This window comes from Zootoca vivipara, chromosome 8 (genome assembly GCF_963506605.1).
Source record: "Zootoca vivipara chromosome 8, rZooViv1.1, whole genome shotgun sequence".
Lineage (NCBI taxonomy): Eukaryota > Metazoa > Chordata > Lepidosauria > Squamata > Lacertidae > Zootoca > Zootoca vivipara.
This window is the reverse complement of record NC_083283.1, coordinates 60,529,888-60,545,244: the sequence shown is the minus strand read 5'-3', so window position 1 is coordinate 60,545,244 and position 15,357 is coordinate 60,529,888. Positions and strand designations below refer to the sequence as shown.

At 40.8% G+C, this 15,357-nt stretch overlaps 1 protein-coding gene across 18 annotated transcripts in view; it reads left to right on the top strand.

Moving 5' to 3' along the window:
• The window catches only part of ATXN1 (ataxin 1), a 202,444-nt gene that overhangs the window by 143,152 nt on the left and 43,935 nt on the right, over nucleotides 1–15,357 (top strand). The window lies entirely within an intron of this gene.

The window sequence follows — 15,357 nt, the reverse complement described above, 5'->3', positions numbered from 1 at the left end:
CTGTGGACGAACGCCGGCTCCCTCAGCCTATAGAGCAAGATGAGCACACAACCCCAGAGTCATCCGTGACTGGACCTAACAATCAGGGGTACCCTTACCTTTACCTTTAATTATGTAATAGTCTGTGGTGTTCCCTATTTTTCATATGGGACATGGTTTCCTTTCAGTCCTCCACAAGCATTGTAACCCTTTTCCTTGGAGGACATTTCTCCCACACATGAATAACCAGCTTGATCTCTTAGATATGAACTGTACGAAGATTCACAAAACAGATAGCTAGAAGTGTTCTATGTCTTGGTACACCTGCCAGTTTATGATTCCTCAAAGAACTGAAATTTTGTTCAGATGTAATATGAATAATACAGCAGATGTATTTCAGCAGTAAAAATGTGATACCAGAAAGTGCCATATATGAACAAGGTTTTTGTTTGTCTTAGCCGTTAAAATTATTTTACAGGCGGCAACCATTACAGGCACATCCAAATGACACATGTTCGCCAGTGCATGAGTCCTTTTAGACCCAGAAGAGGGCAGAACAGAGGCGGGGCATAGGAGGGCGGGGCACACTTACATGAGCTCTGCCAACCAATGTGGGGCAGGGGGTGGGAACAGAACCCTGATGCAAAATGGTCACTGCCTGTATATAAATTTCACCTCTGACTCTCAAGCTCTACTTCCAGAGACTAATAACACTAACTTCACACACACACACACAGGCATAAGGCTGCAGTCCTGTGCACACTTATGTTATTGAAGGCAGATATTGAAATGTAACTTCTAAGTAAACATGCATGATATCAGGATATGTGTCTCACCTAAGGTGGTGGTGATGGTCTTTTTTCTTTAGAGAATGTCTATGAGGCAGAGCAATGCTAGACTTCTTTTTCTTAGAGTGATAGTATTTTTCAGCATCATGGTTATCAAGCTGTAAATTTTACCATTGCTATATAAACCCTTATCTGTTAAAATTTTACAGCTTAGTGATTTTAAAACAACAGCAACTATGGGCAAAAGTTCATACAGCATCTGAGTTCTTAACTTAGAAATATGTGTTCATATTATACTTGTTAACTGGTTAATGCTGCTAACAAATCTGGAATTCATGACAATGAAATGGGGGTTCCATAGCTAAGGGTTGGACTGATATTTTCATTGCTGGGGTGAATGCAATCAATTTCATTTTCTTCTGAAGCATTTCTGCCTCTTACCTATAATTACATCATTTCACCACCAGACACAATCAGAGCCAAATCTCATTTTAAAACACTGCTTGGAACCAGATCCTTGTATCCATCTAGAAATTATTTGTTTACAAAGCAGCATCTCTTCCCCCTCTAACTTACACCCTCCATTTTTTCTCTTTTGGATGGTAGCAAATATATTTGGCTACAAATTTAGCATTGTGAGATCCTAACCATCTGCTAAGGAAGAACACAATTTTATTTAGAAAAATAATGCACATGGTGTTATGCTTCCTTTTATACATGCAAGATATGTCTAGGTATTAGCTCGGATGGTTGGTGTCCACTGCACCTGGCAGGGCTGCTAGAGAGTCATGGGGACATGGCCAATGAGGTCATGGCTCATGACTAGTTGTTCTGGTTTTCTTCCCATTCGTCTCCTTTGCAAAGATACTCTGGACACTTAAGCATTGCAGCTATACGAATCCTTAGCACTTAACAAATTTGGAAAGTGCCCTACTTTGGTTTGGGTCCGGTTCTAGGGGTAGTCTCGGTGGCGCGGGGTGCCAGGGCGCCGGGCCAGCAGGCGGGTGCTGCGCCCACCCACCAGGGCGGGGGCACCGGAGCGATCTTCGTGCCACGGCGCCCGACCTGCTTGAGACAGCCCTGGGTCCGTACTGTCAGTTGGGGGGGGCACCTTTTCTGATTCTCTCCTTATCATCCTCCTTTGCAATAAAACAGTGGACACTTACAATTTCATTTTTAAAAATGAACTAATTCTGGTTCAAGTTAATCCTTTTAAAAAAGGAATTAGTTGCCATTCCTGCTCATCCTTTAACAAAACAAACTAGTTCAGCTCAGGTTCAATCATAATAAGTTCGTAGTTCATAAAAAGTAAAGTTCACTGTTTGCAAAATATTTTCAGTATCCAAAATGTTATAAGCTGCTATACTGAAGTACATGGTCCAAAAGTTAAATCAGGGGTTATGGGTAACTAATAAGAAGTATTACAGGTGTATGTCAGCCTTTGAAGCTTTCCCAATAATTGTATTTCCATGCTAGAAAATTCTTACCCTGTACAGTTGTGTGCCAACCACACAGCTGTTAAAGGCACAAGGTATTGTCTGCTTTGTTCCTGGTCCCTGTACTTCTCACTGCAAGCTGCTCCTATTGGAAGAGAGGGCATCTCTTCAGCAGGGCAGATAAGGAAATGCCTCACATTCCTTTCTTTGGATTGCTTAGCAATGGTAACTGAGCGTCCTTAGTAGCAGCCCCCATCTGCCAAATAAGCCTTAGAATATTGCCTCTAGTTTTGCTTTCTAACTTTCTTCTTCCTTCCTTTCTGATTGACTTCGTTTATTTTATGAAAGCTAAGAGTCCAGGCCGCTTGCTTGGTGGGGATTGGGAGGGAGTTCTACCCCAAAATAAACTTAATTCCTCTTTAGTTCACCTGGCAATTATGGCAGTTACTTCAGAGATTTCTGAACTAGTTCAGTGAACTTCACTAAACTGATTTAGTTCATCCCAAACACTGGTTCTTCAATTTATACAGTGGACTTAAACTGTTTTAACCATTATTCCATTTCCCCGGGGAATTACTTCTCTGTAAATTATAGTTTTAGATCTAGAACTTCCATACTTACTTGGGGAAACTGGCATAACACTGATTCATGCTTTAATGTAGATAGATAGTCCCTGATAATTGTCAGGCCCAGTCACTGAGCAACTCCATGTGCTGTATAGACAGTGTCATGTTTGATTCCTGTACTAAATGGCAGAGACCCATGCACACATTTTTTCTATACACACCATTTCACTTGTACAGCATGGCAGCCATAGAGTCCCAATAGAGTATGGCAAAAATCTCTATGCAGTGTCATAAAAAAGTGTTAATTCACATTTTGCAAGGCGTTTTGAATGCAGGAAATACTCCTGCCATGGACCTTGAGAATGGCATGTTGTGGGTCTCTTGGGAGAACTGTCTGCTTTTTACCATGGCAGAATGAATGGAAAGTTTTGACACAGTTTGAAATTTTGAATTAGTCTGCTTCTAAACTTGTTTGCATCTGTTTACAGGCTCACTTCGTGCCTTTAAAAAAAACAGAAACTGCAGACTGCTGAGAGAGGCAGGGCATCCATCCATATGTCTCTGTTCTTGTAAGCAACTCTCTTCTGTGAACCACCTCGTATTTTTAGGGATGGGGCAGAAAGAGCAGGAATTGCAATTATTTGAAAAACGCAGTCTCTGAAAAGGCAGTGATTTATTCTCAGGCATTATTCTTGATTAAGAGCCACAGACAGCTGCTGCTTGCCTTTAAATAGGCATAGCTCTGTAGGCATGCTGTACATCAGGGTTCAAGGGACTAATAGATCTCTGCCAAAATCATAAGTATTTAACACCAAGTGAATAATAACTCAGAATGCCTTGTTTGCTGGTTTCTGGTTTGTGTCCTGTGCTTCCAGTACGGAGCAGAAGTTCTCAGTTGTTTTGAGCTTTACCAGTCATATGGCCTAAGACCTAACACATTTGAGTTGTATTTTGCATATCTTTGTTTTCCTCCCAGGTAGAAATGAAGGAAAGCAAAACAGTAGAAAAAGGAAGGGTATCACACTGCTTATATGGCTGTTTTACCCCAATCAGTAAGCTGTTACTGTAAATGTTTGGGGCATGAGGCATGAGTGAGGAGGTAAACACACACTTTCCTTCTTACCCAAGATATAATGGAGGCTGATAGAAAGGAACTTAAAATCCTCATAGCAACTTTTCATCCCATACATGAAGTAGATAGCTAACCAGGAAAAGAAACCAGTTTCACATTCACTCCAGAAAGCAATAAAAGAAACACTACTCTTAAGTAAACTTCACCTGGCAAGAAGTCCCATGGACATCAGGGGAATATGTTTTCAAGCTCCAAGTCTTAGTTTTGGCTGAATATTAATGGTTCAGTAGTTGCTTAAAAAAGGGATGTGTATTTGATTACATTCCACTGATCTACCTTTGGAAATCACACCTTTGCTTTATGGTGCATAAAAATGTAATGTTGGGAAAGCAATAAACATTCCTGCTTTGGAGGAAAAAAAAAACCTATTGCAAAGCTAATCTTACAATGGCTTTGTATTATCTTATAATTCGCAATGGAACACCCGAACCTGGTAATTGGGGGGTTCCTTCAGCATTCCTGTGATTCTTCTCTTGTGAAATTTTGAAAATCTCCTAGAAGGCAGGATGTTCTTAATATTGATCTGTGAAGTCTTTCCATGAAAATCAAGATGAAGAATTAAGATTAATTAAGATTAATACTGTTGCACTCCACCCCGATCTCTGAGCAGTGTTGGATCCCAGGGGTTCCAGTTGCTTTCCCAGGACTCGTTTGTCCTTTTGGAATGAGGGACAGTGGAGACTGTGGTATCTTTGTGATATATGGTTTATTCACCCCAATAGGGTCTTGTTTCTCCCATTGCTGCAGCCTCGGATTGAAACAGACATCAAACATTGCTCTGTAACTCTGTAACTCTGTCTTATCCCAGCTTGCTACTTTGCTTCTCTAGCTCTTATCACTCTGACTCTGCCCTTGCCTGTTGAGAGAGGGGCTAGTTTGGCTATTCCCATGAGTAGAAAGCTTGGTGAGCTTTTAACGCTTGCTGGATCCAGGGATTAGAGGGGTCTGGCATACAGCTCGACACCATACCAAAACTCACAACAGTACCATAAATATGACTGCATAACTAGCTGTTTAATTCTTTAGAATCACTTGTTGATTTTACCTGTGGTATAGCTATTGGGAAAGCACCCTTAAAGTCCAGTCCTTTGCCATTTTACTCAGAAGTAAGTCCCATTTATGCAGAAGTGATCCCAAGAAGGTAATGCATAGGATTGCAGCCTTTGAAAAAGCTTTGCCTCATAATAGCTCAAATGTACTCTGATCTGCTTCTGATTGTAAACATTGTGTTCATCTGAGGGGGGAAAGGGTGCCAATCAGTTTGATATTCTAGTGAAACTTATTGTCATCCATCCCTATAGTAGTGTTTGCTCCAGGGAGTTTAATAAGGCTATGGCAATAAAATCTTTAGGCAGGTAGGTAGCCTGCCATCCCAACTCAATCCTCTGCTTGCTGTTAGGAGTCCCTATCCAAACAAGCTCAATGGCACTGATGTGTAAGTCCATGAAGACCTCACAGGAGAAATACTATTCTGTTGAAAGTAACATGCTTGCTCACATCCATTTGAGGTCTGTTTACAGCGTTTATAATACAGTGGTACCTCTACTTACGAATTTAATGCGTTCCGAACGCACATTCGTAAGTCGAAAAAAATTGTAAGTCGAATCCCATAGGAATGCATTCGGAGAAAAAATTCGTAAGTCGAAGCAACCATATCTAAAAATTCGTAAGTAGAAAAAATGCTATCTAAACCACATCCAAGATGGCGGACGGAGCTCCATTCGTAAGTAGAAACATTCATAAGTAGAGTTATTCGTAAGTAGAGGTACCACTGTATCTGACTGCAAACTCTTGTGTGCAGTGGGTAAGGATGTTAGATGATCTCATGCACACTTGATGGTGTTGGTGCTATCTGTATTTCTTCAGAATGAGTCTTATGTTTCTGGTTGTGTCAGGTATGATGCTTAAAGTTACAGGTGCTGATAATGTTTCAGAGGGATCTGATGGCACAGAGGTCAGGAGGGAGGCAGAGAGAAAGGAAAGCAGCTACCTTGATTGCTCTTGACTCTTTTGGCTGTTCAGCATGTAGAAACCAAGAGGCAGGCTAGGTAATTTAAGGAGATGCCCTTATTTCACACTTCTCCCAGAATGATGTTTTCCAGCCACTTTTCAAATAACAGAACCTCCCTGCTCTGTTATCATTAAGGTTTACTGTATATCCATCTTTACTACGTTCTAGGGGCAAGACAACATTTTGTAAATACTTGCAATTTTACTTTTTAGAAAATGAATTTATTTATCAATAATAATAATAATAATGTATACCCCGCCCATCTGGCTGGGTTTCCCCAGCCACTCTGGGCGGCTTCCAACAAGACATTAAAATACAATGATCTATTAAACATTAAAAGCTTCCCTAAACAGGGCTGCCTTCAGATGTCTGGTAGAGTAGAAACTATTCCTAGCTATTTACTGTTAGCTTACTGTTTCACAGGCATAGGTAAATCCCATTTTGAACTATGAGGAATCTAAAAATTGCTTTCTATCGATATTATGTTTGTTGCTGTACTGCTGTTTTGACATGCCAAAACACAAATCAAAGCTCTCAAGTCATCTTGTTGACTACTGCAGCTTTCTCTCCTAAATCCTCCTACTCTTGGGCAGCTCTCAGTCAAGTCAAAACAAAACTATTTTCTTTCTTGCTAACTTCATATCATCTCCTTTTCCCCAATTTGCCATTATGCATTATCTGAAGGGGGACGTGATAAGAATCCTCCCACCACTCCAGGTGTAGGAACTGCATGATATTCAGATTTTCTGTATCTTGTCCATGTTCCCAGATATGCAGAGCATCAATAAATCTCAGGGATGTTTAGAGGATTTGGTCAGATGGAGTTGATAATTCTGTTGGCTTTCTTTAAAGTGGAAGCCTCTTTCCACCCATAACGCATAACAAAATCTGCTTTATGCATTGCTGTAGAACAGGGTTTCCCCAACTTGCGTCTCCAGCTGTTTTTTGGACTACAGCTCCCATCATCCCAAGCTAGAAGGACCAGTGGTCAGGGATGATGGTAATTGTAGTTCAAAAACATCTGGAGACCCAAGTTGGGGAAACATTACTATAGAAACAGATGTTCCTTGTTTAGTCATTTCTGACTTTAAGCTACCTTCCAATACATCCAGCACACAGGAATTAATTTTTCAGTGACCATTCTTATAGCTCCTTGAGTCTTTTCATTACATCCACTTATTGTGCAGCATTCCAATTATAACCACCGCCTACAACACTATTTCTGTATGCATTGTTCTGAGCGGTGTGAATTTGTTTCATCAAAACTTTAGCCTTTTGGTTCAGCATTAACTGGTGTAGCACAATTTTCCTTCTGTTTACGGCTGTAACAGTTGACAACAGAACAGTAACAATGGTCTTTGTGACAATAGTGTCATTGAGGGATTTGTACTATATTTTAGGGAGGCTGTTGCTCTTGAAAGCTGCAACTACGTCCGCTTTCAGTACTCATACAATATGATGGACAAAGAGAGCAGTGTGTTGAGGACTTGGAAAAACTTGGGCTGCATACACTCCATATATTTAAAGCACGACCCCTCCTGGGAACTGTAGTTTGTTAAGAGTCCTGGAAACTGTAGCTCTGTTAAGAGTAAACTACAGTTCCTAGGGGGCATGCTTTAAATTTATTGTGTTTATACAGCCCTGCACACATTGTGATAGCTGCACTGGGCCCTTGGGGGAGGGAAAAGGACATTAAAAACAGGTTGTAAATAATAATAATAATCAACATATTGAAACCTACTTAGTTTTAATCTGGTTGTGCTTTTCTTAATCAGTTTAGACAATGCCAGCCTACAGGTGAGCTTGTGCTTCTTTTTCTTGCTTCTTCTGGTGTGAAGTCATTCATTCCATCCATTTCCTGCAGAGTCCCTCAATGCTATCTCACATAGTTCTGCCTTCTCTTCCTTATTTATTTCATTTATGCAAAAATATTTATTACCTGTTCTTCATCAACACAGATACCAGGGCGGTGTTCAGAAGGGAGGCTAAAATGCTCCCTGATGTCTCCCGAGCTATCTTGCAATAACCCCGCCAGTGACTGAAATGGTGTTTGGAATCTCTTGAAAAGCTGTTTTCCTGGGTGGGATGTGGGAACATGACGGTTTGATCAAACAGGGAGGAGATGAAATATGTCAGGAAAGCATCCAGAATTGTAGGCTGACATCTGATGCCTATCTTCCTTGTATTTCCCTAACTATAGATTGAAATACTGCAGTACTTTTAAGTCCCTGAATACTGGAAATCCTTGCATTGTGTTTGATTTTTTTTTGTTCCCATGTTCTTCTAGATCTCCATCTCATTTTCTTGACTTTTTTTCCCAGTTATCATGTTCCATAATGCCCCACCCTCTTGAACAACTGTCTTGAGTTATATTCCTTTTTGCGAATAATCTCTAATCTCTGGCCTGGACATGTTAATCTTTCTGCTAATAAAATAATCAGCCATCTTGTCCCTGGAAGATTTCCAGTTTCTCAGAGCTCAGTCATTCTTATTAGAACATAGCCTTCAGCCTGCACCCCAGCCTTAGGCATACAGGATGTTTTGAAAATTATGATGCCTCTTAACCATATGAATGTTTAGCCTTTGGTTCTGAGTAGTGCTTATACAAATATGCAAGTGTTGCCCTGAACCCAAGATACTTTCCTCTTTTGGAATCTACATTGCTACAATAGTAATTATTTTCCAGCTTAAGAACTCTGCTTTGGATCTTTAAATGACATTTTGCAAGGCCCTTTCACCTTCCTTATCCATTTACATCTGTCCACTTTGGCCAGTTTTATTTTGTTGATTCTATTTAGTGGCCTAGTTTTCTTGTTGCGAGCTGTAGTTAAACTAAACTATGGTTTAAATGTGAACATGCAGCATGCTGTTGCACACGGCTGAAATTGCAGGCACTTTGTTCTTGCCCCACTCCAAGGTTTGTTTGGGGAAAGCAAACCAAAAGAACATAACCCAAGTACAGATCATAGCATAGCTCCCAACATGAACAGGAGAGGAATGAAGCAGCACAATTTCAGCCTGCACCCCAGCAGGTTGTCCATTCACATTGAAACCATAGTTTAGCTTAACTATGGTTTAAAATCAGGCATCCCCAAACTTCGGCCCTCCAGATGTTTTGGACTACAATTCCCATCTTCCCCGACCACTGGTCCTGTTAGCTAGGGATCATGGGAGTTGTAGGCCAAAACCTCTGGAGGGCCGCAGTTTGGGGATGTCTGTTTAAAATGGTAAGTGAATGAGGCCAGTGTGTATTTTCATCATATCACCAGCAAAACTATAATTGGTATGGTCTGTGTCTCTCCACAGCATCAATGTATCTTCTGCATTCAGCAGAAGAGTGGGGAAAGTATAGATTTTTTAAAAATCTACTTAATAGACACTATTCTTTCTCCCATGTCTTACCTAGTTCCATGCAGCAAAGATAAGCTCAGAGATCTATTCCTGCATCCTTCCTTTCATCCTGCGAGGAAAGCTGCCCCAAGAAATCATATATAAATGCTTTGATATTTACAATCACCTACCTGGCATTCTGTTTGACAAACTAGCATGAGTTCGGTCTCTCTGCTTGGCCCAGACGAAATGAGAAGGATCAAAGTCTAGAAAAATTGGCAGAGGAAGGACGTTTTGGCAGGGATCAGCCCAGCAGTTGTCTGGGCCAAAGCAGTTAAAGCTGCCGCAAAGCTATGGAAAATCGCTAGATTTTTGGATGACAGGATGAATACCTGATAAGGTGGGGGCAGGTGTGAGAAAATAGTGAAGGTACAGCAAACAAGCCAGGTTTAATGACTGTACTGAAATATGCTGAGGGAAGCTGAAGAATGGTATAATGGACCTCTGGGCTTGTGTAGTTGCAAGCAGGCCTGAGAGAGAAGAAAAGATTGAATTATTTGTACAATGGTCTCGTAGCATTCAGCAGAAATGCCTATATCTTGAGAACTTACTGCGACATGTCACAGTATATAAACCCTCCAAGTGTCCCTATTTTCCAGTGATAGTCCCAGATTTACAGAAGCCGTCCTGGTTTCTGATTTTATCCTGGAATGTCCCACTTTTCCTTAAAGGTAAAGGGACCCCTGACCATTAGGTCCAGTCGTGACCGACTCTGGGGTTGCGGCACTCATCTCGCATTATTGGCTGAGGGAGCCGGCGTACGGCTTCCAGGTCATGTGGCCGGCATGACAAAGCCGCTTCTGGCGAACCAGAGCAGCATATGGAAACCCTGTTTACCTTCCCGCTGTAGCGGTACCTATTTATCTACTTGCACTTTGGCGTGCTTTCGAACTGCTAGGTTGGCAGGAGCTGGGACTGAGCAACGGGAGCTCACCTTATCGTGGGGATTAGAACCGCCGACCTTCTGATCGGCAAGCCCTAGGCTCTGTGGTTTAACCCACAGCACCACCCGCGTCCCATCACTCTTCCTTAGGATGTCATTTTTCATCAGAAAAATGTTGGAGTGTATGGAGATGGAGTTGTGCAACCTCTGAGCCAAGGGGATAAGTATACAATGTTTAGAAGACATCTGAAGGCAGCACTGTATATCGGGAAGTTTTTTCAAGTTTAATGTTTTGTTATGTTTTTATATATGTTGGAAGAGTGGCTGGGGCAACCTAGTCAGATGGGTGATGCATAAAAAAATAAAATTATTATTATTATGGAACAGGACGTCCCTATTTTAATTGGAGAAATGTTGGAGGGTATGCAATAAAATCATCGTAGATGGGCAGCACAGTGGCTTTGGGCATTATGTCCGGGATATGTGAGGGAGTTGTTTCAAAATTTCTGTATTATCCAAAGGTGAACATGTGTAGGAACGATCCACAAGCTTCGCCTGTTTGTCCAGCTTGCAAGTTTTTCTTAGGCAGGTTGTCTTTGGACATAATAGCAGAGGTGCAACAGCCTGCAGTGTGAGGCAGTTGTGCATCAGGGTGGCTAGAGCTGCGACAGTGAAGTTGCTAGCTTAGGTGTGGTGTCTTTACAGAGCTTTGTGATCTGCACTGGAGAGTTAAATGTTCATGTTAAAGAAACTCAGTGGACCATGGTTTTACGGCAACGTTCAGGATTTGTCTCTGTCAATTCAAGTTTAGGCCATATGGCAATAAAAGTCTGTAGGCTGAAGTCTGCTACATATTTTTTGGTCTAAAGATAATCTGATCACTCTAGTTGTCCCCATGGGAAGAATATTCCCTCTAGCACCTTTCTCTCGCAAGATCTGGCTTGCAGATTCTTATTAATTAAAGCCCATAGTGTTTTCTTAACACATTTTTTGGGGGGAAGAGCAGCAATGAAACACCAGGAGATAACTTCCTTGTTCATTTGCTGTTTAAATTTAGGGGCGATGTTTTTTTCTGGTGTTCTAACTACAGTGCAGAGACATCTAGTGACCAATCTGCATGATTGCAAGTGAATAATTCAAGCTGTATATTTATAGGCCTGAGATTGCAATACTGTAAAACCAAAAAAAATGTTTGGTGCACATCTTGTTTACTGGGATCAGAATGGCACTTAGTGAAGTTTCGCTTCTGCCCCCTAGTTTTGATATTCCTCTAAACTGATGAAGTCACTGTTATTCTACAGGAACGTTTTTATTGCTTCTGACCAGTGGTCCGTCTAGGTCAAGTCCAAAGAACCATTGACTCTCCAAACGATGCTGAACTACAACTCCCATCATCCCCAGCAAACACAGTCAATGGCCAGGCATGAGGAGAGTTGTACTTCAGCAACCTCTGTAGGGCTAAAGGTTCCCCACATCTGATTGAAGGTAACGTAATAATTACTGGTTCTGATGCCATCTAACCCATCATCCTGCTTTCCCACTGACATGCCTCTGAGAAGCCCACAAACAACACATGAAGGCAACAGCTCTCTCCCTCGGTTGCCATATCGAGTGCTATGCTGCCTTTGGAACGATGGAAATTGCATAAACCCATCACTTCCTCTAGTCCCTATTTCAGAGGTAGTGCCATCACTTATGTAGCAAAAAGGACACCATGTGTGCTGGGTGTACACAATATGGCGGCATGACCAATGGTAAGGAATGATGGGAGTTGCAATCCAACAACATATTGAGAGCACCAAATTGGTTGCCCCCCTTATAAGTAGACTTCGTTTTTTATGCTGCAACACGTTGTTGTTGTTTTTTTAATGAAGTGGATATATTTGGCATCTGTGCACAGTACACAAGTCCTTTTAATTGCTTATAACAATCACATCACAATGTATAGACACTGTGAGTTCACCAGAAGTATAGATGTCTTCTTTCTCTTCCCTAAACGGCTCCCATGAATTTCTTCCTGTTAGCTCTAGGGGCGTTGAATCTTGCTCAGGACTGAGTAGCTAATAGCTAGTGATTGGGTTAGATTTGACATTACAGTGGTACCTCTACTTACGAATAACTCTACTTATGAATGGAGCTCCGTCCGCCATCTTGGATGTAGTTTAGATAGGATTTTTTTCTACTTACGAATTTTTAGATAGGGTTGCTTCTACTTACAATTTTTTTCTCCCAATGCATTCCTATGGGATTCGACTTACAAATTTTTTCGACTTACGAATGTGCGTTCGGAACGCATTAAATTCGTTAGTAGAGGTACCACTGTATATCCTGGTTTTCTGCTAAAATAATCTTCAAAGCAGTTTACAAAACAGAAGAAAAATACCATGCACAACAACCTAAACACAATACATAATGCTAAAATTACGTATTCAATACAAATAATACCAATAACAATAGCACATAGCAAAGCTTCTAGGACTCCCAAGTCTGCTCTCCCCAAATGTTGGCATCCACCCAAAGGAAGCCATCCATAGACACACTAGCCCTTCACATCTGTGGCCTGCTTTGGGTCACTCCAGACACTGTGGCTTAGTAGTCAATCCATGTCCCAACCATCATCTCACACGACCAGGATCTCATGCTGTTCACCATTGATGGAGAGCCTCAGAATAGAAGCTGGTTCACTCCCTCCCTTTGGCTTGTGTCAAAGGTTCTCATCCTTGCCAGGCACAAGTCTTAATGTATACCTGGGGAGGTGCTAGTTATGTTCCTTAAGCATTACAAGATGTTTTGAAACATAGGAGTGGCTTATGAAAAATTTCCTGTATTTTAAAATCAGGATGTGGAAAGCAGTTCTAAAAAAAACCACATTTGAACAGTATGTTTATTGCAAGGCTTTTTAAATACGGGTGCCTTTTCATATACAAAAGGGAGCCCAGCCCACTCATTTATTCTTTTATATGCTTTTATTCTTTTATATGCTTTTATTCTTTTATATGCTTTTATTCCTCTTGTTTGTTGCAAACTCCTTGACAGAGGAGCAATGAGGATTGCAGTATATAATATGAAGTCAAATTCTCAGACTCTTATACCTACAAGTCAGGAATATCCTGTTGAAACAAGTATTAAGTTTGAGCTGCTTCCTGGAGAGGGCAATACACCATGCTAAACTATTCTTCTTAGCCTAGCGTGGCTGGAAACTCAAAAGGAACAACAATGAAAGCTGTACTGAGCGTTAACCCCTTGCACAACTGCATTTTGTATTGGATGCCACCCTGGATTTGACCGTTGGTCTTACTACAAATCTCTTTGACAGTTACTTTTAGTCAGTCTAGATCTAGAACATTCCTTAGGAGACATTTTCCTGTCCGAAATTAGTTTGTTCCGTTTTACAGAATTGCTGTGTTGCTAAATTGTGTTTTAGATTTCAGAACTGCGGCACAACTTCACTTCAGCAAATGTATGCCAGCTTGCAGACACGACACACTTCTCACTGAAGTTATCACAATGTAAGCTACAAAATGATAGACTGAATAGTTGTGGTTAATGCATGCTATAGCATTGAAGGCATGGGGGGGAAATGTCCTTCTCCAGACAGTTGTCTGAGGTTACCGCTTGACCATGTTTTCACTCAAGTGCCAATGAACCCTATGAAAGCATAATTTAGAGATAACTGGGTTTTTTGTTTTGTTTTCAAAGCTTGATTAACCAGCTATTGTCAATATAAGGGTTTCAAATAAGCACAAAGAAAACATTTTAAATAGGAAAAGCCTCATGCGAGCTGCCTAATCCTACACAACACCTCTGTTAATCACCATCGTTGTTGTTGTTGTTGTTATTCCAACTTTGCTGCTGAGCTTTTTTAACAAAATGCTGTCACAAATTACAGTACTTGAAGCAGTATGCTGGAGCCTTCCCTACCAATGAAATTTCTGCTCAGTAGTAGGCATCCCAGCTCACACTTCAGGGGCATTCTGGGGGTGCTAACTCAGTGCTGCTTTTTGCCACCCTTGCAGATAATAAGAGGAGGAGGGACACCAATAACCTTCTCTCAGAAAAAACAACAACCTTAAGGCCACAGGTATACAGTATAAGGTTTGAGAGAGAGCACCTTTATTAAGCAGAAATTGAAAGATAGGTCAGTAATTAGACAGGTCATCTTCCTTGTGAGTCATTTCCCCCCCCCCTTGTCTGAACTCACCTGCCTGGGGGTTATAAAACTTAGGTGGAGGATGCCAGGGATGATGGGTTGCAGTGGAAATAAACTTGCCTAGTACTGACTGGACTGTATCATCCCCGGTGAGAGACTAATCATCAGTGAGGCAGAAGCTCCTGAGTGTAATGGTAACACAAGAGATTTCAAGTAATATCACTTCTATATTTGCAAGAAGATAAATGCGTTGAAGCTGCTTTAGAATTCCTCTTATGGTTTCCCAGGATGAGTACAGTAAATGCAGTCTTTTATTAATTAATTGAAGCAATTAGTAACTCACTTTAAGAGAAGCTGTAGGTTTATCTGTTGTGGTTAAATATTACATAGACCTCTCCCTAAAGGATATAATTTCAGCTAGAAGCCAAGTCTTCATTTGCACCATCTTTGTGCAGAGGTTAGTTATCCAGGGAATTATTTTAAGTAGTCAAATATGTCTCTACTATATATGCAGTACAAATACATATTCAAATTTTGTGAAAGATGTGTACGTTGAGTTATGAAATAGTTCCAATAGAACATGAATGAATTTTCCAGGCAGTTCGATCTGCAGCATCTGGGTTTTTTCCACTGACAGCAAATGTGCAAATTATGCAAACAGTGGCAAGCCTTTTTAATTTTTTAATTTTTAATTTTTATTAACATATAAAACACTTACATTTACACAAAACACACTACCTTATATTCAATTCAATATACTTTATTCGACCGATAGTCAGAACAAAAACATTTCTCAATACAAAGATAAACATATAAAACTGAAGGCATCAGGGGGATACATAAAATATAAAAATATAAAACTGAGGACATCAGCGGGATACATAAAAATATAAAAATATAAAACTGAGGGCATCAGCGGGATACATAAATGGGGTATGACCGCACTACTAAACCTCCTACAGGTAACCCGCATCAAGACATTCGATTATACGTTTCCGACACTTGAGCGCCAGGAAAAGGAA